The sequence below is a fragment of the Lissotriton vulgaris genome, chromosome 10, assembly GCF_964263255.1.
Source record: "Lissotriton vulgaris chromosome 10, aLisVul1.2, whole genome shotgun sequence".
Taxonomy (NCBI): domain Eukaryota; kingdom Metazoa; phylum Chordata; class Amphibia; order Caudata; family Salamandridae; genus Lissotriton; species Lissotriton vulgaris.
The window spans coordinates 782,922,588-782,946,538 of record NC_141698.1 but is presented as its reverse complement, the minus strand read 5'-3'; the positions used below and the strand labels follow the sequence as shown (position 1 = coordinate 782,946,538).

At 46.1% G+C, this 23,951-nt stretch overlaps 1 protein-coding gene across 1 annotated transcript in view; it reads left to right on the top strand.

Moving 5' to 3' along the window:
- Window positions 1-23,951, top strand: part of HIBADH (3-hydroxyisobutyrate dehydrogenase) — a 564,326-nt gene that overhangs the window by 102,624 nt on the left and 437,751 nt on the right. The gene's annotated exons all lie outside the window — the stretch shown is intronic.

Here is a 23,951-nt window from a genome sequence, read left to right as displayed (position 1 = left end):
CGGCACCAATCACTATCAATACACAGTACTCCCATTCGGACTGAAGTCTGCGCCAAGGACATTCTCGAAGTGCATGGCGGTGGTAGCGGCACACCTGAGGAAGAACAAGGTGTGCGTCTACCCGTACTTGGACGATTGGCTGATCAAGGCATCCTCCTTCTCGGAAGCGCGAGCACACTTCCAGAAGACGTGCGTTCTCTTGAACAAGCTGGGGTTGCACATCAACATGGCCAAGTCTGTCCCGACTCCGGTCCAATACATACAGTACTTGGGAGCCTCCATCAATACGCTGTCAGCAAGCGTGTCTCCTTCGGAAGAGCGACGATTATCACTCCTTCGGAAGGCTCAGGCTCTTATGACTCCATCTACAACAGTGAGGACGGTGTCTTCTCTACTGGGATCGATGGCCTCTTGTATCTTCCTGACGCCGCACGCACGGCTGCACATGAGACCGTTGCAGGAGTGCTTGGAGGATCAGTGGGATCAGAGGAAAGGATCTTGGGACGACAAGATTCGCCTGTCGCTGCATTCTCTTCAGTCCCTGAAGTGGTGGTGTTCGGCGGAGAATCTCCTCAGAGGGGTTCGCTTTCACAAGGACATTCCCACGCAGACTGTCGTGACGGATGCGTCTCTTCTGGGATGGGGAGCGCACTCCGGGACTCTACAGATTCAAGGCACGTGGTCACCAATGGAGGCCACGTATCACATCAATTTCCTGGAACTCAGGGCTGTTCACTTGGCGCTGAAGGCCTTTCTTCCGTCCTTCCAGACCGACTCTCTGCTTGTACAGACGGACAATACCACCACGATGTATTACCTCAACAAGCAGGGGGGCTCGAGATCGCGCACTCTGTCGCAGGAGGCGCAAGCGATCTGGCACTGGCTCCTAGCCAGAGGACTGACGATAACGGCCACCCATCTACCAGGTGTGCAGAATGTTCAGGCAGACGCACTGAGCAGACTGCTTCAGGAAAACCACGAATGGGTCATAAACGACGAAGTACTAGGAGAAGTCTTCGCAAGGTGGGGCACTCCAGACGTAGATTTGTTCGCCACCGCCGAAAACAGCAAGTGCAGAGACTTCGCCTCCAGGTACTTCCAGCAAGGGACGCTGGGGAATGCGTTATGGATCGACTGGACGAACAGCTTTCTGTACGCCTTTCCTCCCATTCCCCTGATTCCGGCGGTGCTCATCAAGCTGGCCCGGTCCAGGGCTCGGATGATACTCATCGCCCCGGAGTGGCCCAGGCAGTGGTGGTTCACAGACCTACTTCACCGGTCTCTCCTTCCTCACATCCGGTTGCCGTGCAGGCCGGACCTTCTCACGAAGTTCGGGGGACGGATGTTACACCCCAACCTCTCGTCTTTGAGTTTGGCGGCATGGCTCCTGAGATAGTGCAATATGGCCATCTGAATCTGCCCAACGATTGCATGGACATACTGAAGGAGTCCAAGAGACCTTCCACTCGGACTTCATACGCTTACAAGTGGAAGAGGTTTTGTATCTGGTGCCAGTCTAAGAACCATGATCCTACGACCTGTAAGGAAGATGTCATCCTTCCCTACCTTTTACATTTGGCGCAGTCTGGCCTTAATGTGCATTCCATTAAGGTTCATCTGGCTGCATTGACTGCCTACAGGAAATGCCCTTCACAGACTTCCTTTTTCCAGATCCCCGTGATCAAAGATTTTCTGGAAGGATTGAAGAAAGTATTCCCTCCTGTCAGGCTTCCCTCGCCTTCATGGGAATTGAATGTGGTGCTGTCCAGATTGATGAAGGAACCTTTTGAACCTATTCATAAGGCTTCGTTGCAGCACCTGTCCTGGAAGGCGGCGTTCCTCGTGGCCATTACATCGGCCCGCAGGGTGAGTGAAATTCAGGCGTTGTGTTGTAATGAACCTTATACTGTATTTCATGCTGCTAAGGTTGTTATGCGTACTCACCCTAAATTTCTTCCCAAGGTTATTTCTGACTTTCATGTCAACCAGACTATAACTTTACCTACGTTCTTTCAGAACCCTTCATCCCCAGCGGAGAGGTCTCTCCATTCTCTGGATGTTAGGAGGGTGTTGAAATTTTATCTGGATAAAACCAAAGATATCCGTAGGTCTGACCAGTTGTTTATCAATTATGGATCGGTCAGGACAGGTCTTGCGACCTCTAAGCAGTCCATCTCTAGGTGGATTGTGTCCTGCATACAATTGTGTTATCAGAAAGCTAATAAGACCTTAGGAGGTAAGCCTAAGGCTCATTCCACCAGGGGCAAAGCTGCCACGACGGCTCTGCTCCGTAACGTGCCGATTGCTGAGATCTGCAAGGCAGCCACTTGGAAGTCGGTTCATACCTTTGCTAAGCATTACTGCCTGGACACTGACGCCAGGGCAGACGCTCAGGTTGGACAGGCTTCGCTGCGGAATTTGTTTGCACAATAGTGGCATTATGTATTTATTCTCCACCGCCGCTTAGTTGTGGGGATGGGCTTGCCATTCTATTCACTAGATTATGACTATACACAGAGATCCCCTACTACAGAAGGAGTAGTTTCTGTCCTGTAGCTCCAGTTCTGTAGTAGGGGTATCTCTGTTATAGTCATAAGCGCCCTCCCTCCTCCCCGGTGGAGAATTCTTCATGTGAACAATGCTGCAGGTCTGGCGTTTTTATACGCCTTCAAAAAGAACTGAAAGTAAGTTGGACCTGCTATGCATTCTGGGATACTGGGAGAAGTCTGGAAAGTTCTCTTAAAGGCACAGTATCCTATTTAAGCCACATAATGGCAGCCTATGGGGCTTGTCTGTCCCTACCTTCCTCTCTATCATTCCTGAGTCTTGGACTGGGGGAGGCAGGTTTCTCTATGGTAGAAACTGGCAGGCTGGGCTGTGTGTGGTGATTTTTGGTGGAATTTCTAGTTGAAGTACTGGACAGTGTAGCCTGTGGATATAGGCTGCATTATTTGTCTTTAAATTCTCTCTTAAGTGTCTTTGCAGTTTCTGCATGATTTTGACAACTTAAGAGATTATTTTTGATTGCCGGGGTCCACGCACATGGGCGGGACTATTCACTAGATTATGACTATAACAGAGATACCCCTACTACAGAACTGGAGCTACAGGACAGAAACTACTCCGTCTTCCACAGGGAGCCCAGTCTCTCGGATGCGTTGAGTGGAGTCGCTCGTGTCAACCTATCCTTCCATCCCATTGCAGCATTCGCACGATACCATACTTGCACCGCTATCTTGGTTGGACCCGTGAGCATCTTCCCGGCAGATTTTGTATAGAGCGCCCTGTTGTAGTCCCCGCCAGGCAGCAGCCACTTGTCCATTTCGAACGCGGGATTCGACGCAGGACCATACGTACCATGATTAATCGCCCCCAGCTGGGAGGCCCAATAGTAGCTCCTAATATCCGGGAGTGGGATCCCACCATCGTACCACAGGAGTGTCAATTTGGCAAGAGCAATATGGGATCGCCCGCCCCATATCAGTTGTCTCTGTCGACTTTCACCCTCTCGAAAGTAGCTTGCTGGGATAGTGTCAAATGTATTCTGTAACGCATATAAGAACCGGGGTAGCGACATAATCTTGAATAATGCCGCTCGTCCGAGAGCGGACAACGGAAGCTTGCGCCATGCCTAAACATCAGACCTTAGACGTTGAAGCGGGGGTAACAAGTTACGTTCATAGCGGACCACAGGATCTAGGGCGATAAAGACCCCCAAGTATTTAAACCCCGCCTGCACCACCTGTATGGGCACCCACGTGGCAAGAGAGGAGACTCACCCGAAAGAACATATACACAGGACTTGGACCAGCTAATTACGAGGCCGGAATTTTTCCCAAAATAATTTAACACATCAAATAACACTATCAGCGACTTCCGAGGCGATGTGAGATACAGCAGGATATCGTCCGCATAGAGTGACACTCTGTCCTCGAAGTCCGGGGTCCATCGAATACCCTTCATTGATGGCTCCCACCTCAGCCAGGCTGCCAAGGGTTCCAAAGCGAGGGCAAAAAGAAGCGGAGACAATGGGCATCCCTGGCGTGTACCCCTTCCGAGGGTAAACGAGCCAGAAACTCGACCATTCACAACCACCTGGGCCAATGGTTCCTCATACAGTAATTTCACCCAGCCGATAAAAACGGGGACAAAACCAAACTTAGCAAGGGCTGCCCAAAGGTATGGCCATTCTAGCGTATCGAACGCCATTATGGCGTCCAAAGAGGCCAAAATGGCCAGCTGACGTAATGAGGACGAGGACGCCATGCAAGCGCCGAAGATTCAATGCCGTGTTACGGTGTGGAATGAAACCGGATTGATCTGGATGGACCAGGTCGCCAATGACTGTTATCAAGCGGTTTGCAAGCACTTTTGCGAGGATCTTGGGCTCAGCGTTTAAGAGCGAAATGGGTCTGTACGATGCACAACGATCTCGCGGCTTCCCCTCCTTGTGAATCACGCACTTTTAAACACTGTCCCACACATAGTTGGCGGTGAGCAGGGAAATAAGGATAAAAAACAGTCTAAATTTGTCTTCGTTCGCCTGCGAATCTGGAACATCACACCTGTAGGGGAGAATTGACGGGAAGAAACATCTAAAGCTCTAACATCAGATACTCTTTTAATGGATATTAAACACAATAACATTGTAAGCTTAGCAGATAACATCTTGAGAGATAGAGCAGAATTATCTGGCCAATCTGTAAACCGTTTGAGTACCACTGAAACATCCCATAAAGAGGTATACTTAGCCAACGGAGGTTTGGAACAGCGGACACCTTTCAGGAGGCGACAAATCAAAGAGTGAGCGCCAACTGGCTTGCCATCGATCTGGGCGTGGTTGAGGGAAATGGCTGAACGGTAGAGATTGATAGTACGGTAAGCTTTGCCGGCACTGGCTTCAGAAGCCAAGACATTGACAATGAAATTTAGAGGGGCTGAAAGGGGAACGATATTCCTTTCCAAACACCAGTTTGCCCAAAGAGACCAGGCGGATTTGTATGCTTTGATAGTTCCAGGGGCCCAGGCCTGGCTGATAAAGAGAGCAGCCTCTTGTGAAATTAGGACGTTAGGAGGGGAAGGCCGGAAACTTTCCAGGCCAACAGAGTCAAGGAGTTGTCCAGGATGAGATTGTGACGTTCGCCTTGGGGATTGAGAAGAAGATCCTCGAAGGACGGCAGAAGAACTGGGAAGTCTATCGCCATCTCCAACAGGGAGGGGAACCAAATTTGAGCCTGCCAAAAGGGGGCAACCAGCCCCAAAGAGGTGGACTGACGGCGCACTTGGAAGAGTACCCTGTTGATCATGAGAAAGGGAGGAAAAGCATAATTGAGACGACAAGACCAATCCTGAAGAAAAGTGTCTGTTGCTAGAGCCAGAGGATCCGGACGCCAACTGAAGAACCGGGGCAATTGAGAGTTGAGCCGGGAAGCAAAAACATCGATAAAGAAGGGACCCCATTTGTGAGAAAGAGAAAGGAATACGGAGGGACATAGCTTTCAATCGCTGGAGTCTCGGAGGAACCTCGAGTGCCAATCCGCCACCGAGTTGAAGTCTCCTGGAAGGTATTCTGCTGTTAAGGAAAGTTTGTGTGCTAGACAGTATTCCCACAGGCTTTTCGCCAGTTCCGCCAGAGGCTTGGATTTGGTCCCGGCAAGATTATTGATATAGCGGACCGCAGAAACATTGTCCATGCGTAGAAGTATGGAACAACAGATTCTGTTTTTGAAAGGCTTTGGATCGCAAAGGAACCTGCAAGCATCTCTTAACAGTTGATGTGCAATTTGGACTCCTCTGAAGACCATGTACCTCCAGTCGAGATTTGACCACAACGGGGGCCCCAACCCGACAGGCTGGCATCTGATTCTAATACAAGATCTGGGGCTGAGGAGAAGATAGTGCGCCCGTTCCACGCATCTAAATGGTCTATCCACCATAGAAGTTCGTTGCGGGATTCGAGATCTAGGGCGACGAGATCTGCGTAGGCAAGACCCTGGCGCAGATGCCTCATTTTTAGTCGTTGAAGAGCGCGGTAGTGGAGAGGACCTGGGAAGATGGCCTGAATGGAAGAGGAGAGAAGGCCGACGATCCTGGCCAAAGACCTGAGGGACAGAAGAGAAGACTGAAGGACGGAAGCAATCTCCGCTTTGATCTTGGAAACTTTGGAAAGAGGAAGACAGAGAGATGCAGCCAATGAGTCCACAAGGAAACCCAAGAACTCCATGTTCTGAGACGGAGTCAGAGACGATTTCTCGACATTGATGAGAAATCCGAGGTCTAAGAGAAGAGACTGAGTCGTCTGTAGATCGGACAGTAAACCCTGCCTGTCGGAATTCAAGATCAGAATGTCGTCCAAATAGATGATGAGTCTGATCCCGAGAGAACGAAGGAAGGCTACCACTGGCTTCAATAGTTTTGTGAAGCACCATGGCGCGGAAGAGAGACCAAAGGGAAGAGAGGTGAAACAGTAGGTCACTCCTGACCATTGAAATTGCAGGAATTTCCAATGGGACTGATGAATAGGAACTGTAAGGTAGGCGTCCTGAAGGTCCAAACAGACCATCCAATCGTTGGGGCGAAGAGTGTCCCGCAAATTAAGAATCGTCTCCATTTTGAAGTGACGGTACACAACAAACTGGTTGAACACTTCAAGTTGATTACTGGACGCAATTTCTTGTTTTTCTTTTGTACCAGAAAAATGGAGCTTAGAAAGCCTGAGGAGTCGAAGGGAAAAATTCGGACGGCCTGCTTTAGAAGCAAAGAGTTGATCTCGTTTGAGATCAGCGCGGCCATGTGGGAGGAGAAAACGAGAGTAGGAGGGAAAGAGATCTGGACAGGCGGAGAATAGAGTTCTATAAGATAGCCCTGAACAGCGTTTAGAACCCAAGGGTCTGAACTTATAGTGTGCCATTTTGCCAAAAACAGTTTTAGACGACCCCCTACAGGAGGGGAAGAAGAAGGGCTTACCTTGCTGGTTGGAGTTGGAGTTACGGTAATTCTTCTGTCCCCTACCCCGGAAGCCGCGGCCTCATTGCGGGTAGAACTGGGGTTTGTAATCTTGTGTGTTACTGTAGGAACCTCTGGAGCCTTGATTGTAAGGACGGCTGGAAGAGCGGCCCCTGCCACTTTCGGCCCATCCAAAAACCTGAGGGGCAAAGACCTTTTTGATGGACTGTTGCGCTTTGTCCAATGAGGCAAAGGTAGAAACAAATCTGCTAAGGTCACGGACCAGGTTGTCACCAAAGAGGAAACCGTTTGCTTTGGAACCGGGATCCATAGGAGCGAGATTGGCAAGTTTGGGATCCAACTTAATAAGGAGACCTTTACGCCGCTCATGAGTAATGGCCGAATTGGCGTTACCTAGGAGCCAGAAGGCCCGCTGCGCCCACATGGATACGTCCTCTGCAGAGAGTTCGGAATCTTCCAGGCGGGCAGATTCCGCCATATCAAAGAAAATGGCCAGGAGACTCACAATATCCAATAATTTGTCCTGGCACGTGGACCATGCCTTATCCACTCCTCTGCGGGGGTCCTTGCCAAATTTCGAAAAGAAGGTGAGGAGGGGCCGATCTATAGTAGGAACCAGGGTAATTTTATCAGGTAAAGCAGGTTTTGGACATTCAGACTTGAGTCTAGACTGCACCGCGGTCTCCAAGGGAAGACTCAACCTGGCTGAAATATATTCCCCAACGTGGTGGGAAGGGAGCCATTCAGTGGAATTAGGGTGACGGATGGACGAGGGGTCAAACATGGGGAACCCCTCAGAATCATAAACTGGTTCAAAGTCAAAAGAGTTGGACTTGGACTGTTTAGAAGGGGGGGGAAGGGGGGTCAGCAATGTCAAAAACATCAAACAAATTATCAGCGTCAGGCATGTCGTCATCAGTGTCCACAACGGTGGATATAACCAATTTCTGAATTGGTGACTCTGTGTGCTTTGACTTTTGCTTTCTTTTGCCCTCCGAACCGACAAACCCCTCCTTGCCAGGAGGCCTGGGAGGCACTTGGTCCTCAATCAGATGCGAGGAAGACTCGCAAGTCAAAATTGACGCTTTTTTGGAAGCACAAACTGGAGCAGAGTGGACCACCTTACGTTTTCTGCTTTCCCCCTCAGATTGGGCCAAAGCCTTGGAAAGTAAGCTAAGCATAGAATTCTCCATGGTTTTTGACATACTACTCATAGATAATTCGATTGCATTTTCCACTGAGGAATTTATACATTTATTGAGGTTTTGTTTGAAGGAATCACCGTTCTCATTAGGGAGAACTCTTTCAGGAGAACTATCTCTTTCCATAGTGCTGAATGCAGGCACAGGCAGTCGGGGTTAATGGCTCAGAGCCTGGAGGAAAAGCACCTGGGGGCATGTCAGGAGGAGGGCCGAGCTCCGTGTGTGAAGACAAGCTCAAACGAAGGCAAAGGAAGCCAGGGAAAGGTAGCGTGAAGAAGAAACTGGCTGTCAAACTGTGACAAATGGGCACTAAACAGACCTGAGGGAGCAAGAAAGCGGAAGCGTTTAGCGCGAGGTGAGCGGCAGAAAGGTCCGGGCTAAACCACCGGAACGGTGAGTGCGGGGGGGAGGGGTGACCACCTCTGCCAGGAAACGCCAGGAGCGGCGAGAGCACACTGACAACAGCAGCGGAGAGAGCGCGAAGCAGCCCTTAACAGAGCAAGCTGAAAACCAATAAATGCATTAAATGTATTGCAGCAAATAATTAAAACTGGGAGCAAAGATAAGAGGAACTTATGTGACTGCGAGCAGCAAGAAAAGAGGAAGCTGCGCAGTCAGTATTGTCTCTTATCTATGTTCCCTATCGTGATTGGTTACTGAGATATCGTTTTATCTCGTTTCTCGTTCCCATGGCCCAGTTTGTCGCCTGGCCCTCTGGGAACTGTGGTTTTACTGATCTTGGCTGCTGTGATAATAAAGCAAGATAAGAAATGCATAATAGGAGCCTCCGGTCTTGCCAAAATATGAGTTATTGACATGAAAATACATTCACAAAGTGGGATAAGTTTGCAATCCCAGAATGTCTCGTATATCCTTAAAAATGGAATTGCATGCCATTTGTCTCCCAACCATGGAATTTGTCATCAGCACTTCTCCTCCCTTTTTCCACAAGAGCAGTTCAAACATGAATGGCAAAATATCCTAGTTTGAAAAATATTTTCCACATAACTATGGCTTTGCCATATTTGCCACATAATACATCATCCGCTGCATAATCTGATGATTTTAACTAATAAATTGTTTATAGCTCAAAAGTTACTAAAACATGTGACTTGTGTTGCTGCAAAGTGGATGGCCCTTTGCAAAGATTGACTGGTCACCTTTCTCACTGCTGCATTTGTATGTTCCACTGGTACTAATGAGGCAAAATCTTTGCATAGACTGTTAGCATGTGTACACATTTTAAAATAATAAAGTATCAGAAAATGTACTGCCCTACTAATACCATTGTAGGGTGTCAGGGCACTTTACATCACACACATTACACGTAGACAATCATTCATAAGTGCGTAAATCACTGTATAGGAAATGTTACAGAAGACAAAGGACTATAATGTGTAGGAGTCTCATGACAACCATACTAGTAGGCAGCATAGTTTAATAGTGATTGGTCTGGAGAAACACAAACTCAGAATTTAAACTTAATACCATGGTAGGGGGTTCTCTTTAATAATCAGAATTGATTTTTAGCTAAATTAACCCTTTTCTGCAACATTAGGAAAATCGAAGGCTGGGAAAAAACCATGACCCTCTAATTTATACCTTGCAATTTGAATGCAGCTCTTACATGACAGTTAATAGCTCACTGTTTTCTGTTAGGATTTTAATTTATTAACTGCAAGTAACAATAGGGTCTCTGACAAAAGCAGGAACCCACTGACCTATTTACATTATGTGCACTTTGTGATCTGCATCATACATGTTCTTAGCGGCAGGTACGTTAACCCTCTGAGCTTCCTTTCCATGAGTCAAAACTTCCCCTAGATAAAACACCATCTCGCTCTAATAAGAACATTAATCACTGGAGTTATCATAACATTATCAGTGTTGCCGAAAATTGTTGGAGGCCAGGAAGAAGGCAGCAAGTGCTTTTAAAACAAAAGTAGCACTGCACTGGCAAACACTGTAAAGTGACGCTAATGTGTTCAGGTGAGAATACATCAATATGGTCACCTTGCAACCACTCTGTCTTGCTTTAATTAGTTTATCTATTTTTAATATTTGGAAAGTTTTATTTCTCTTCACCCCGAGACTGCACTTGGATTATGAAAAATGTGAGTAAAAGACAATGTTTCCAGCAAAAATGTTTTTCTTTTTTGGATCCATTTCAAAGGGAAGCAAATAAACTTAAGGAGGAAAGAGAGGGTACTCGTTTCTTGAAGTCTAGGGTTTTAGCTAACTGAAGAGAAGCGAGACAGAAAGAGAGGGAAGAGGGGAAACAAAGAGGGGGGGGGCAGCTGCCAGCGGCAGGAGAACTGGACACTGTCCTTGTCTTCTGTGGGCATTAAGGAAAAGACAAAGTCCTTTTCCTTCTCTGCCCGTTTCGCCCATAAAAAACGATTCTTAACTATCGGCCTTGGCAATTTCTGCCATCCGGTAGGCAGAGTCGGATTGGGATGAAAAACTGCCCCGTGCACCCCAAAAATAAGTGGGCCAGAATTGCAGTTCGCAAACCTTCATGGCTAAAAAGGCATCCGTTTCGAGTCAGATTTGTTTTTAAATTGAAAAGTTAATTAAAACGTTAGTGTTTCTTGTTCTCTGCTCTCATTCCATTGCACAGTATTTAAATGAAACTCCTAACCTCAATCGGAGAAAACTGGCAGCAGGCACGCAAGGCTTGTCTGTCAGATGGACCTGAGGCGTGTCTGTCTGAACCTTGTGACCTGCTGTCGGGGACAAAAGCTTCCTCCTCTTACTGGCGACTTGTTAATTGCACTACTGAAAAGACCATCTCTCTCAAAGGCTCACTGTCACCTTCTGGGGGCCTGGGATGGAAAGAGGTGCACCAAGTGATGGGCGTCCTCCTGATGTCTATTGTCATTCCACAAGTAACAATTAATGGCCTCCTCAAATTACCCTGAAGCTGGAAAAAGGTTGGAAAGTTGAACCCAGTTATACAGGGTTGCTTGAGCCACAGACTAAGAAAAGCAGCCACACGCTTGCCTCTGCCACAGGCCCCTCTGGCACGATTGTCCGCCCTGCCACTTCGACCCTGCTGGGAGGCATGTTTAAAATAAGAAAGTAAGGGAACGGAATCTGTGAAATTCGAGAAGTAGGGGCACGCCGTGCCCTGCCGATCCCGCCCACTTCAACCACTGCACCTGTCTAAGATATACACGGCAATGTAAGGCATAGAAACAACATCCTGCGTGCCAACGTGTTAAAAAGAAGCGTGAAAAACAGTGTGCACAAGATAACAGCCAAGCTCACCAGAAAGTAACATAATAGTCAGACATTTACCACGTATGGAAACCAGTTAAAGGATGTTTTGTTTTCCCATCAGGAAGTCCATATCAGAAGAAAAAGAATAAAAGCGTGAATATTGGAAGGCTTGAACCTACAGAAGCCTGGTAGGTTTCAACGTTTCATGACCATATAGTAGAAATGTTTATAAGAACAGAGACGTATGGGAACTGAGAACATTTGTTATTGCCTCTTGATGGAGCGGTAATTTCTTCTGGTAATTTCTCAATGCAAAACCCTCATGCTACCTCTATTTTACTTCTGAAACGGTGTTGGGCCTTTCACACCATGTATTACCTTCAGGAGATTTAAATAAACTTGAACAGTCAAAAATGCAATTAATATTTTAAGCCAATAAAGAGAGTTGTTGAGTATTTGAAAGGGTTTTATTTTCTAGTCAAAAGTTGTTTTTCTCTAACCCTTTATTCATTAGTAAAATATCAATCGGGTTACAGAATTTGTAAAACAGGAAAAATAGCAATAATACAGAACCCATTACAGTCTGCATATAAGCATTACATGTAGGAAAGAAAATGTGGCACAAAATTCTTAAGGAGTTTCTAAGAAAAATAGTCTTGCAAAGCTAATCAATAATTAAATGGTTGGCAAAAAATCTCCCATTAATAGAAATAAATGCATAAGTCAAATAAATCTTTTCAGGCCTAATTAATTAGTCAAAGCATAAACCTAAAGTTTAGCATCTAATTCTATCCTAATCCACTGCACTCTGCTCCTGTCTGTGTCTAAATAGCAAAACAGCCCGCCCTTCACAGGACCTCAAAGGAACGTGGCCTGTAGTGCCAAAATATGACGTGCCAGGACTTTGGAAGGAAAAATCACCAGGGAACCCCCCACCTGACTCTCCTCGGACGCCCATGGCTGCACCCGTGCCGATCTCGTACCTAACCCATAGAATGTCTGGTCTAATCTGTTCCTTCTCTCATGAGCTCACACGCCCCCCTGAAGCCTAATGAGCCTAGTAGCCAAAATGAGCAAGAAGCCCGCCAGTGAGCAAAAAGCCAACCACGCCTCCAGAGAGGTCATTATTTATACTCTAATTCTTGGCAGACTACACACAAATGTTGCACCTTCAGGAAAACTTGTTCGTGATTGGTCAGTCATGATGGCAAGATGGTCTCAGAATCCTGAATCATTCTAAAATCCTGACTATACCAGTTTTAACAAAAGAAGAATACATGAGTAAATACATTTATATTGTTTTTGCAACATTTACTAGGAAAAATGTTTCATTCTAATTCCTTCTTCCTTCCTTTCACAGCGCAGCGGGATGGATACTTTAACTATCACTGGTACATTGGCACAATCGCAAGAATGTTTCAAAGTACAAAGAGGCCTTGACTTCTTCGTGGTTTGAGTCAAACAGATCTGCTCATGCACTCTTCTTTTTTAATGCAAGTCATAGCCTTGCTGGATTCACAGGCAGCCATTTTTTCTTAGGCCCCAAAAATAAAACAAACACAAAGAGAATATTAATTTCATGTAAATCAGCTCATTATGTTTCCCAACTCCATACTAATACCCCTTATAAATGTTTACCTAGCCAAGCTATTAGTTTCAAGCAGCTTTTCTATTATTTATGACAACATGCAAAATAAATGTGCAATGTGCAACATAGCATTTTTATGCTTTAGTGTAAAATTTAAAAGCACACACAGTTAATACAGTGCACACAGCGCACACAGCAACATGCTTTAGTGTTTAGATAGATTTTCATGCAAAATGCATTAAGCCCCATGTGTAGTGTTTGGTGCATTATTAATTCACACACATTATAAAAAGAGGTGTTCTTAACTGAAAATGTTTATCAAAATATGCAACAAGTCAAAGTCTCTTAAGACAGGAATAGTGAATTCAGAGTGCAAGGAATAAGCTTGGAAGAGAGAAACACATTCTATTAATCTTCAAAGCTAAAAAGGCTACTTTTCTCTACACTGCAAAAACACATGTTAATTCAGCACAAGCATTTCAGACTGACTTAGGCCTCACTTTCATATTTTTCATGTGCCATGTTTTTAACTTGCACCAAAATGTGCGTGACAATTTAAATGCAGTCTGTCTGAAGCACAAAAAATAAAACGATGCCTGAAAGCAGATGAAATCTGCTCCATCAATCCACCTTTCTGATGATATCAAATCATACTCCAATGATTTATAATTCATCACACATATTTAATTTCAAAAGTGACATTTTTTATTGCAAAAGCTGAGCATATAACAATTTTACTTCTATTTCTAAGGCAAACACAAGTCCTCTGTAATTAGATCATATATAGCCAAGCTCAAATATTTTAGTGCAGAGTCCTGTAAGTAGCTTCTTGGAACAGTTAGTCTTCTTTAAAATAAGTAACTAAAATAATAAAAAAAGAAAAATAAAACAGGACATTTTCATCATTTCTTTGCTCTTTGTCATCAGCTTGCCATCAGTATGGCTCATACAGCGTGGCATTCTGTACCTTTTTCCATGCAAATTAGACTACTTAGGTGCTGAGAAACTCTGACGGAGCACCATCAATCTTTTGCATTTTTTTCAACCTAGGCCTTTCACTCTTATTTTCACTTTGATCAGATTCTGATGTTTCACCACAGTATCTCTCAGATCAAAGCTGTTGCACCATCCATTATACAGATCTTGTGTAGCAGCTGCAATCTGGTGAGAAACTTCACACTGTACATCAACCAGACCTACACAGCAATGGCTAGTGTTCTCATCAGTGTTTTCCACAAGTGCATTTGCATATGCATTTTCAAGCCTTTTTGGTGATGCTGAAACCGTCTTTTGCAAAAGGTAACTCTGTGCTGCCATTGTGTTGCTTTATTATGCTTGACACTTCAGGCAGATAGCTACAATCCATTTCTTGTCCAATCTGTTGTTCTGCACTCATTATCTTTGAGACTTCATTATGATCTGTTTTCAGAGAAACAGGCAATCTATACCTGGGCATCAGTCTTTGCAATAGCACCTTTGCCACTATGCAGTTGTCACTTTTCTCAAAAACAGTTCTGATACAACCCTGTTGTTCTGCTTCTGAAACATTTTCTTGAGCCTCTTTTAATTCAACTGTGAAGATTCCATTGAATGTATATGCTAACAGAACACAATTTTATGCAACTGAATTAGCATTTCTCTCTCCCATGACAACTGTGACTCCCAATTGAGCAGATATACTGCATGTTATGGTAAGGGCAATCAATTTCGAATTTTGGGCTGGGGTAACTACTGAAAGCCATGAAGCTTTGACAACATAATGCATAAGGATCACAGCATGTGCTTCTTTTAATGTGTCACCTTTCAAACATGGGCCATCTACAAAATGGACATTGTTGAGCTGACTCAGACGTTCATCCTTAAAGTCTGAATTTGGCTTTATGCATATTTTCATGATATTTAGACACTCCTATCCAGTTTCATCACAAATCACTTCATTTGTTGACATTTCTGTGAAGTTAGGGTCAAAGGTCAGTGGGCAATACATCACAGATCTTTGAAAACATTCATCTTTTTGAATAGGCAATGAGAGAGCGCAGCCCTCCCTCTCACTGCAAATTAGTGTATTTTCTTTCGAATAAACTTTCATTCCTAGTGCTGGGGCGCGACTTTTTTTCTCTTTCAACTCTAGGAGTGCTTTTGTGCAGTTGTTGTCCAATGGAAGTGGATCAGACACACCCATTTGTGTCAGCCTCAGTGACGGCTTAGCCACTAGGGAAAGGTTTAGTAGCCACTCTACAGCAGCTAACCATTCCCCAAAATTTCCTGACTTCTTTCTGAATTTGAGGTGGATTTATCTTGTGAATTATTTCCACCCTCTCTGGTGACACCTTTCTACCTTCCTTTCCAATTTTGTGTCCCAGGTATTCATCTTCTTTTTGACAGTACTCCTGACTATACTTATGCATTGGCACTGTGACATGAACTTGGCAAAAAACAATAAATGTAAGCCATTCTTCAGCACATGGAATGTAAAAAAATATATTGGCTGGATTCGGTACCACAGGACAACATGGAAAAAATATGCATTTAATCTCTTGCACTATTCTGTTCTTTTCATTTATTTTCTGTGAACCTGTGATCAGAAAGTTATACAAACTTCCAATCGATTCCATCAAAAATCCTTTTATTGGTAACATTTCTGCTACTGATGGTGTTCCTGAATACATGTCATTTGGTTCTAATATTAATAAGACATGTTCTGCACATTTTATTAATCTGACATCCTTCTCTGTGAACTCTCTTATTTCTGTGTTTATTCTTTTTTCCAAATCAGAAGGTGATTTTTCAACTGTCTTTTCTGAATATAATGCTACAGCAGTCTCTTGTTGGGCCATTTTAAAATGTACATCCTCATAATGAATCTGAAAAAACTAACATTATCTGGTGTACAGTAATTTGTGCTGCTTAATTTGCAAAACAATTGTTTTTCTTTTAGGCCTGAATCACAGACAACAGTTTTGCAATCTTCCTCAAATGGGCCTAATTTTGGTGCAAATTTTTCTAAAACTGGGTTTATAATTTCTTTCTTTAAAACTCCTGCAATTAAATCTGGACCATCCACTGCCTCCACAATGGACTTGCTAAATTCAGTATTGTGAGGGTTAGAAATCTCATTTTCAAACACAGCAACCTGTTGGACTGGGTTCTCATTTTGTCTATGGAAATAATTTACATTTGCTCTGGACACCTTATTTAAATTAATTTTAGCATTTTCCATATTTAGTGGGACCATCTGTGCTTGAAAAATTCCTGCCATTGGTACCTATTTCTGAACTGACCATTGCATTTGCTTAACTGGCATATTTGCATCTGCATTTCTCCATGTTTTTGTGCATCATGTTTAAATTTTTTTTTCTTCCAATGCTCAAATCTGTTACGAGGATGGCAAAAGGACACATTTTCCAGCAGTACAACATCTACACCTGCATTTTCACAAACCAAAACACCTTTACTTCCATCCTGTGTTTTTTTTAATCTGTACCCAATCAACATCCTTTGCTGGCACTCTGCCCTTCAAGAAAGTAATCTCTGCTATGTTTTCATCCATAACAACAGAAAATGATGGTGCATTCATGCAAACCCTTTTCATTGTCTCTTCACCTGGCCCTTGAACAATATTAGATTCAAACCACATTTTAGTCAGCATGGCAGTGTAAAAGAACATTTCCAAATTAATGCACAACTCCTTTAAAATTTCAACAAATTCATCAACTTGTGGGTACCACAGCATATTTCTGTCTCTTAATTGTGGGATTATGTTCAGAAATGCTGCAAGTTCACTTTTATTCTGTAACATAGGAACATGCACTCCTCCCACCTTTTCTCTCAATGAGAAAGCAAAAGTTTCTCCCTCATTCTGCTTATTATTTTTCTGAACTAGATCTGGTGGCTTCTTTTCCTTATCTAGTTTCCTTGCTAGGTCTGGTGGTTTCTTTTTCTTCTTGCCCACTTGCCTCCTAATTGCTCAAACCCATTGCATTAAAAAATATATTTTATTTCTGCAATGTGCAATTGCATTCCTGAAGAACACATTTTCTCATTTGCTTCATCATCCATATGTACCCTAAAGCCTTTCTGAAATGGAAAACGTCCTGAACCATCAGTTTCATATTTTTGAGCCAAATCTGTCAGTCCATTATGTGTAGTTAATGCACAAGCAGCTGTTTCCTTACTCGGGGAATTTTTTTTTTTTTTCCTGACACTGGTTCACATGTTCATGATTTAAACAGCAGGGACTGTTAATTTCTTCATGTTCACATGTTGAATTTAAAACATTAAGCTGTCTCTCTTTTTCAGGGTGTTAATATGTTCCCCCATGTTCTCTATTTTTTTTTATCACTGCTGCTTCCTCAAAGCAGGTTTGAGAAATCCCATTTTCAAATATATTTATTTTATCCTGGGCTGTAGATGTTGTAAAGGCCATTTTTCCCTCACCTTTCAGTGCTTGGGGTAATTTCTGTTCAATAATCTGTGAATTCTGAGTTTCTGAAATAAACTCTGCCATAGTCACTCCTTCTACAGCTCTTTGAACCTTTTCAGTAGGGACCATATTAATTGGGACTTGTCATAATTTTTCTAGGCATTATCTGTGCCTTGCAGGTGTAAAAGATGTCCTACCAGAAATAAAGTCCAGCCCTGAAGAAGACCTTTACGAACACGGAGTGTTCGGTCCCACCCTCATAAGGTCGGCACTGACCAGCTAGCGGTTTGGAGCAAACTAGAAAAAGAGACTGATCCCCTTTTTGGGCAATCCAGTGAGAACCAACGTGTTTCCCTATACCAGTTTGTGAAAATAGTCTCCGACCCTATACAGGACCCTGAAGTCAGGACATTCTGAGGACCTAGACACATTTGGTCCCTGGACACCATGTTTCTAGGAATATAGGACAATCAATAAAATACATGACAATTCAGTTTGGGAATCAAAAATTCGTCTGATATACAATTGTCTAGTGTGTTTTGTCGAAAATTTTGTATATATATTGTTGTCTCATGAATTTTGAGTGTTTATAATAGTACGCCTGTGTATATGTTTCACATACAAGTGTTTGTATATAAATGTTTTCACGTGTAGAAGATGTGTAAATATACCTGATGAAAAAAATTCTCAAGAAAGTAAAAAAAATGTATAAAGTAAAAATATTCTAAATGAATTGATGCCCTAAGTCAATAAAAAGGACTTTTTGAGGCTAAAAGGAAAGAGTGTGATCTATGGTGCTTGAGGTATTTTGTTTATAAATGTGTTAGTATATGATTCTGGCCTCCTAGCTCCTAAATCGAGTCAACCCCTTGTTACATGTTCACTTCTCAGTGGCTTCTTCATCGGATTGTGAAGCAATGAATTTTAGTTTTCAAATAACACAACGCCTTGATTTCATAGGCATCCTCCTGGATCACTCTCTTGGGCACAAGGGATCATTTATTTCCAATGTTTGTTCTTTGTTCAAAGATGGATTGTGGTCGACTAATTTTACTATTATCGGCAATTTCAACACTCTTCAGGAAAACACTACAAATGTAGACTCAGTACTCCTTATTGACGCATTTGACAGTTTGGGCCAAACCCAGTTGTTGCAAGGACCCACTCACTTGGCAGGTTACCTTCTTGATGGCATTTTTTTGAACCATCCACTTCTTAGCGTTCAGTGGTCCTTACCTCTTGCTTTGTCCGATCATTTGGCAGTGCTCTTCAATCTTGCAATCCCTCTTAGTACTCCTAACAGTAATTCCATGGTTGAACCCATCCAGTTTTGTGCCTCGTATAAGGTTGATTCACTGTTACAGGAACATCTTGTTTCTTCTCAGCCTTTCTATCAAGAGGACGCTAACACTGCTACAGCATATTTTACTAGCTGACTGCATGCAGCAGGCTCCACACTAGCTCCAGACACTCTTAAGCTCCCTCAACGAGCACGTTCCTCTGACCCTGGGCACTCGGATACGCTTGGAGCCCAAAGTGCAAAGACTATGAGCCCCTCGAAAAATGCAAATATAAAACTTGTTTAGCTCACTATAAAGCCGTATTGTTGTAGGAAAAAACTGCCTTTTATCCCAGCCAAATAAACAAAGCAAAATATTTGTCCAAAGAACTCTTTAAAATAGTTAGAAAGGCATCTTCCCCTAACTCACCTAAAACGTCAAGCAGCCAGGAGCTATGTGACAATATTGCCAATTACTCCCAGAACCAAGTAGAGCAGATTTTGCATGACATTTGTGGTTCATCGGGTCACTCAACACAAGTGCCTTGCCAAAACACCTTAAACCATCCTCCCCCCGATTACCCAGTCTTGCCCTCTTTACCCAGATTCAAGCCACTTCCCACTGACCAGGTCTAGGACCTTCTTCATTCAAGTATGTCAGGATCTCCTCTGTAACCTTGTCCAGTTCCCATCTTTAAACTGATCCCTAACCTCATTGCAGAAAGCCTTACAGCCCTGAACAATCTCCTCTTTAAAACAGGACTTTGTCCTTCCACTTGGAAATTTGCTGCCTGACTACCCCTGCTTTTAAAAGTCAATCTGGACCCAATTTAACCTAATAACTTTAAGCCAATCGCCAGGCTACCGTTCCCTGCTAAAGTAATTGAGCAGGCCATGAATGGTCAAATTTCCTTCCTGTATTCAGAGAACGAGCCTTCTTGATGACACACGATTCGACTTCAGAGGGGGCCACAGTACGGAATCTGCATTGATTAAAAACAGTGGAGGAAATTAGAAAAGCCCTTGATGGTGGAGGCCAAGCTGCCTTGATCCTATGGAACCTCTTGGAGGCCTTTGTTACTGTTCACCACAGTATCTTACTGGACTGCCTTGAGTCCATAGTTGTGCAGGGATCAGCTCTCACTTTATTGCGTTCCTTCCTTTCAGATAGGGTGCTATATGTGGAACTGGATTCCTTCATCTCCAATTCTTTTTCCCTCCCTTGTGGAGTTTCTAAAGGGTCTTCTATTAATCCAACTCTATTTAACATTGCTGTTACTAAGCTGTCCTCTATATTTAGATCTTTCTGGTTCACATTTTGATGTCCTATGCGGATGATACACAAATTGTCGTTTGCACCTTCAGTCAGGATAGAAATATTACCAACCGCTTCCATGATTGCATACTTGCGATCAGTGTTCAATTGGTCCAGCACTGATTAAAGCTGAATTAAAATAAAACAAATATTGTCCTATTTGGTAACAACCCCTCCTTCTGGTCTCCTTGCTGGTGGCCTGTAGAACTGGGCTCACTACCTACTCTGGCCACAAAAGTAAAACATTTAGGAATTCTCATGGACAACAGACTTGCCTTAGAGGTCAGGTTAACTCTGTTACCTCCTCGACATTCTTTATTCTACAAATGTTAAGGAAAATCTTGCGTTTCATACCTTTAGGTGCCCAAACAATGGTATTGTCCTAGCTTATCTGAAAGAAACAGGTTAGTATTAGATTCCTTACCTTAGAATATCCCCAGGCGTCAGCCTGGATGCGGAGAGACTGTGTCCTCTAGCAAACCCCTGAGCTGTGGAGTACAACAGGGCTCCTCCCTGAGCCCTGTATTGTTCAACGTGTACATGAGGCCGCTGGCGGGTGTTGTCGAACCATATGGCATTAAAATCGTGTCATATGCCGACGACACCCAGCTTGTGGTCTCGTTGGCCACGGAGAACAACAGGCATTCCCCAGCCGACCTGCTAAAATGCCTAGTGGATGTTAAGGGATGGATGACCAACTCCTCCCTAAAACTAAACGGAGAAAAGACGGAGCTCATGCTCCTAGGCCCAACCTCCCCCGTGTCCTTCACCTCCCTGTGGCCCAGTGCACTGGGTCCCCCCCCCCACCCCGAAGGACAGTGTCAAAAGCTTGGGAGTGTGGCTGGACAACAAACTCTCCTTCTCCACCCAGGCCAAAAAACTGTCCGCCACTTGCTTTGGCCTACTGAGAATCTTAAGGAAGGTCCTCCCGCTACTTCCCCTAGAGGCCAAAAAGGTGGCGGTACAAGGTCTCATCCAGTCTCGCCTGGACTCGAACAATGCCCTATACGTGGGGGCACCTGAGATGACCCTCCGAAAATTGCAGGTTGTTCAAAACTGTGCAGCACGCACCTTGCTGAAAATTCCGCGCACCCAGTCAGCCAGACCTGCTCTAAAAAGTCTCCACTGGCTGCCAGTGAGGCAGAGAGTGGCTTGGCGCACTGCGCCTTCTGGAAAACGGGCCCAGCGATTAACACCGACATTATCACCCCTTACCACCCGAACAGGAACCTTCGGTCGACGGAGGCGTTCCTCGCTGTCGTTCCCAGAGTGAAGTGAGCCAGGTCTGGGGGTAGGCTGTTCTCTCTGAACACCGCCAAGCTATGGAATGCTCTCCCCATTTCACTCCGGTCCAACCCAGACCTCCTCTCATTCCGTAAAAACCTAAAGACACTGCTGTTTGCCAAATCCGATACACCCTAGCTCCCCTCCCGTCACTTTCCTGCTTCAACTCAGCGCTTGGACGCCTACGGGCAGCAACCGCGCTTAACAAGTATTTTTACTATTACAATTACAATTACAAATTTTTGCGTAGCAGTACCCTTGCGCGTCGTCTGCGGCTCCGCGTCCGTCGTAGGCGCCGTGATAACGTCGTCGGAGTACTTAGACGCCGCCTCCACGTGCTGACCTCAGTTCTTCTTTTTTCCGCGCCAGCAGCGCAGATCCAGAAAAAGTGGCACCTTAGTCATTTTTTGACTAAACTTTTTTGAGATCTTTTTGATCATTCTTCGAGTCTTCGACTCCGATCGGTGCCGGATTGGGATGCCAGGTTTTAAGCCTTGTGAGGACTGCGACCGGCTGATGTCTAACACCGACGGTGCCTCCACTGTCTCGGCGTCGATCATGACGACAAGACCTGCTCCAACTGTCGGGCCTTAACATCGAAAGCTAGACGGGAGCGGTCCCGCAAGTGGCTCGAGCTCCGGCAGTCGGCCCGCGCCGTGAGAGGTCCCGGTCCGGACGGAGGTTGAGGGACCGGTCGCGGGGGCGGAGTCGTCATAGCTCCGGGAGTCAACATCACTCCTCAGGTTCGAAGTCGTCTGGTCGCGGGCGTCGCGACCTGCCCCATACCCTCCGGTCCCTGGGCAGCAAGCGACGCCGGAGGAGATCGAGCGCTTCCTTATGGCCATGAGGTCCCTCTCTCCTCCGGCGGGCTCCGCGGCGCCTTCGGGCCCAGCGGACCCGTCTGGGGGCCCTAGCAGGTCGGGTGCTTCGGCCCCGACGCGGCCTGCGCCTTCGGGCCCCGACGCCGCCGGCGCCTTCGTGCCCGGCGCCGCAGGGCCCCACTGGATCCGCTTCTGGATCAAATAGTCACCGGTCGACCTGACGACCTCACCGGCGCTGATCCCGCAGATGTCACCTCTGGTGCCATCCTCGGGCGCCGCCGTCCCCAATACCTCCCTCGACCCGGTTCCGGCGTCGGAGCGGCGCCGCTGGGCGCCGCGCTCGACGCCGCTTGGGGAGTTTTACTTCAATGAAGAGGCCCCATCATTTGACAACCCTGATTATCAGGAGATGGGTGATGAGGAGTATTGGGAGGGGTCTGAGGACCCTCTGACACGTGAGTGTCAGTCCCAAGAGGACTGGACAGGTGGAATGGGGGATGCCAGTGGTCTGGACACTTCGCCAACACTGGTTTTGTCTCACCTCCTACCGTGGCTTCGGAGGAGGGGGCAACCTTCAGTGTGGTGTTGATGAGGGCGGCCAAGGCCTTGGGCCTTGAACTCCCCGTCGCGGCCGTGAGGACTAACCTCCTCACTGAGGTCCTTAAACCGCAGTCAAGCTCGGCTGAGCCTCTGCTGCCGTTTAATGAGGCCTTGACTGACGTTCTTTTTGGGCACTTGGTTCAGGCCCGCTACAGGCCAGCCTGTAGATAGGAACGTGGCCAGACGCCACCGCCCAGCCCCGGGCGACCCTTGTTTCCTGTCCACCCACCCCACCCCCGAGAGCCTGGTCATCCAGGCCTCGAACTCCAGACCGCATTCCCGTCGGCGCCGCCCGATCGGGAATCCAAGAGGTATGAGAATTACGGAAAGAAAATATTCTCCTCCCTTAGTCTGGGACTGCGGTCTTCCAACACCGCATGCCACTCCCTGTGGGATACGGTTGCGGACTTGCTGCCACAATGCCCGGCGGAGGTCAAGGCTAAACTCGCCCAAGCCCTTGCGGAGGGTCAAGATTCGGCACGGTTTTCCATCCGGTGTGTGATGGATACCACCGACTCACTGGGCAGAGCGATGGCAACGACAGTGGCGATTCGTCGCCACGCCTGGTTGAGGTCCACCAACTTTTCAGCCGATGTCCAGATTACCCTCATGGACATGCCGTTTGATGGCCGTCTCCTTTTTGGCGACAAGGCAGACCATGCGCTTGAGCGCTTTAAGGACTCCAGGGCTACGGCCAAGTCCTTGGCCCTCTCGGCCCAGCGCCAGCAAACGGGTGCCTTCCGTGGCCAAGGAAGGGGCGCCCCCACACGCGCTGCCAGCCACGCACCGCAGACTAACATCCAACGCGGTGGCGGCCGTGGAAACCGCCGTGGAGGCGGTCGGGGACAACGGCGCGGCCAGTCCACACCTTCCCCCGCAGCATCCGCCTCAAAAAAACCTTCCTAGTCCGTGCTTTCGGGCCTATGTGACGCCAGTGGGGGGCAGGGTTCGCCTTCACCACTCCCACTGGCGCCTCTGTCACATCGGACAGGTGGGTGCTGCAAATCGTCCGAAGGGGCTACTCCCTCCCTTTCGAGACGACCCCTCCACTATGCCACCGCAATACCACTGCGTATCGGGGGATCATTTGCGGCTTCTGCAGGAGGAAGTTACGGCCCTCTTGGCCAAGGGGGCCATCGAGCACGTTCCTGGGCCAGAAGTAGGGTGTGGTTGTTACTCCCACTACTTTCTGGTACCCAAGAAGGGCAAAGGGGGCCTACGCCCTATCTTGGACATACGGAACGTTAACGG